The sequence below is a fragment of the Acinonyx jubatus genome, chromosome B4 (assembly GCF_027475565.1).
Source record: "Acinonyx jubatus isolate Ajub_Pintada_27869175 chromosome B4, VMU_Ajub_asm_v1.0, whole genome shotgun sequence".
Classification (NCBI taxonomy): Eukaryota; Metazoa; Chordata; class Mammalia; order Carnivora; family Felidae; genus Acinonyx; species Acinonyx jubatus.
In genome coordinates, this window is record NC_069387.1 from 93,230,414 (window position 1) to 93,233,862 (window position 3,449).

The following is a 3,449-nucleotide window of genomic DNA, read 5'->3' on the forward strand; positions in this document are numbered from 1 at the left end:
TCGCTCTCCCCTTTGCTACCGGCCTGCCTTCTGAGTTGGTGCTGGTGATGATTTTGTACTTAATGATTGGTCAGAGCATAACAAGAATCTCTAGTTTTCCACCCTGCAGTCTGTTTCCTCACTGCCAGCTGCCTGGCAACAATGCCAAAGCCACGTATTTTTGAATTTTGTTATGATGGGAGATAATTCACCTTGCTTTTCTCTAAATGGTCTCATCTGGCGAGACGTCCTCATCTATTACCTCCTGCCCTCACCTGTCCCGGGGTCTGAATGGACATTGCAATAGGTCTGATGCATTCTTAGGTCTTTGTCACAAGCTCAGTGATGGGCAGACAATACAATGACAGAATGAATAATGGGACAAAATATGATCAGACAACATGGGTGGAGAATCATTTACCTGGCTCAGATAATTTATCCTTTTGAAAAATGAACTGAAATATATCAAACCATATAAAATCCTTTTCCTAATAGCTCAGCATTGGCATCACATAGCCTACAGTCCAGATGCACTGTGGTCCTCTCAGGGTCTGTACATATGGGGTCCTGTGCTGTGGCCTGAACCCCTCTTCTCACCATATTTGCATATCTGTTTCTTCTCGTCCATTAGGTCTGAGCTTAAATATTGGCCCTTCCTAGATGCCTTCCCTAACCACCCTATGTAAGTAGGCTTCTCTGGTCATCCTCTTCCTCTTGCTTTCTTCCTTTGTAGTACCTATTGTTGTTTTTGTTTATATATTTATTTGTTTACTTGTCTGTTATCTCTCCCATTAGATGATAAGCTCCACAAGAAGGTAGAATAATGATAGGATTTTTTTTTTTCATCACTGCACGGTGCCCAACACAATAAGGTGCTCAATAAATATTTATTAGATGGATGAATGAATGAATGAATGAATGAATGAATGACTGCTCCCAGGATCCATTATGTTCTTTGTACATATGGTTTCTTATATCCTTTCCTGTCTTGGGAAGTATTACCTTACCTTCAAGGCCCAACCTCTTCCGTGCATCTTACCTACAAAATTAATCACTTCCCTCTCTGTGATCCCATACCAATTTGTACATACCTCTATTATTCTAAGACTTTAGCATGTATTGTAATATTTTATTATGTATTGTATGGCTATTAATCTCTGACTCTTCCTTACCTCCTCACCTTTTGAGATGAGAAACATATTTATTTATTTTGTCCATAATGATAATAATAATGACCCAACTAACACTTATTAACTGCAAACGTTTATTCTTTCATACTGTTTCTGAACATCAGGTATCAGGAAGTGGCTTAGCTGTAATTCTAAATTATTCTTGGTGAAATATTGCCAATTAGGAAGATAAGTGCATGAGTTAGAGGAGTTATATGGAATAAACATAAGAAGCAAGAGTCCAGTAGAATTACAATAAGGAAAATTTTTTTTAAATGTTTATTTATTTTGAGAGAGAGAGAAGGAGAGTGTGGGGGCAGGGGGAGGGCAGAGAGAGAGAGGAAGAGAGAGAATCCCAAGAAGGCTCTGCACTGTCAGCGCAGAGCTCGATCTTTCGAACTGTAAAACCATGACCCAAGCCGAAATCAAGAGTTGGTGTCTTAACAGACTGAGCCACCGAGATGCCCCTATAGTAGGGAAATTTTGATAAGAACACATTATTCATTTGATAAGCATTTTAAAATAGAAAGTGAGCAAAGTCCAATTGTCTGTCTTTTTTGACTGACATGAAGAGGCTTCCAAAAGAGTCTTTGAAGGCTTGAGGAATAGACTTTACAGTAACTTTAGATCACTTTCAAGAGTAGACAGTGAAGCATATGTGACTCTTGCTCCTTCCTCACTTTTTGTGAATAACCTTAAGTCAGAAACGGGGGAGTTAACTTGCAAACAAAGACTGAAATTGGGAATAGTCCCATTGCCAGATCTTTAATACCTCAGGGAAATGTTTGAAAGAGCCCTAGAGACCTAGGAATTGTAATAAACTAATGTCTTTACAGATTAAACTCCTAGACACATCATGGGAGAGAAACTCTGGATTGAGATGCCTGTAGGTGTTGTTAGGAGAAAAAGTACCGGGAAACAATTGTGCCAGTGAACAAACTGAAGGAAAAAAGAATACAGTGAGTGAACAATAAAGGTGCTCTGAGGGAGAGCCAAGTAATCAGCAATTTACTCTTGAATTCTCCATTGAAATTTCTTTAAATGTTAAATGACAACTTTGCAAATGTTTTCTTTCTCTTTCTTTCTTTCTTTCTTTCTTTCTTTCTTTCTTTCTTTCTTTCTTTCTTTCGTAGTGGGTGCTACAATACCAACCTTAAACCCTGGCATTATTATATCACCACTCCCTCAGGGTCAACAAACTTCTCCAGTAGTGGGTAGCCCGAATGATCCTGGGCACTCTATGTGCCAGCCCATAACTTTTACCCTTGGACTTCAATCAAGGAACATTCCGTTATCCTTTGTGACACTAACCTGCTAATTAAGTAAGACTCCATTATGCAAAAGGATCTGCAGAATTAAGTGTTCCTCTGAAGACCTCTTCCTTGAGATCCACAAGCCCTTCCCTATTCAGACTCAAGTCAAAGCTAATTTGGAAACTAACTTACTGGTATCCTTCTGTCTAAATCAAATCCAAATTGAAGGTCTTCGTGAAGTTCTGGACTCCTTATGCATTAAAAATTCTACCTAAACTGATAGAATTTTGAGGGCTGAATCCATCAAGATTCAATATTCAAATGTTATCCACACTTGCATAATAGCTTCTAAAAAAAACAATAAGCAAAGGACTGAAACCAAGAGTTGAAACCTACCAAAAGACTCATCATAAATTGTATTGGTCCTTGTACAACTTGTCCTCCTTGTCAAGAAACTCAATGGGTAAAGATTAGATTTGTTTGGGACTTCAGGGTCATAAATAAAATAGCCATTCCTTACTTCCCTGTGGTAGTAAGCCCAAATACTATTTTATGGGGTTATATAGTCTAGACTCTTCCATCTGTGCTATCCTTTCTTTAGTAGTTCCTTAAGTGAGATTGGGATAGGTAAACTTGCTCAAGCTTTCCTGCGAGTCAACAATATGCCATGTCAGGTACCCTTCAGTAATTTAACGAGGTGCCCTTCTACTTTTTTCTTTTCTTTTTATTTAAAGATTTTATTTTTAAGTAATCTCTACACCCAATGCAGGACTTGAACTCACAACCCGGAGATCAAGAGTCACATGCTCCACCGACTGAGCCAGCCAGATACCCCCCTCCTACTTTTTTCTCACAAGGAATTATGGGCCTTAAGTTTCCCTGCAATTCTTGTTTTACCATCTTAACAGTTTTAACTCAGAAAAGATTTTATGTTAGAAAGAATGTTATAATTTTGTCAAAACAAATTATATCACCTAGAACAAGATTATTGCCAAGGAGGTAAATCTCACTTTATACAGACTCAAAGTCATTCAAAACTTTCCCAGGC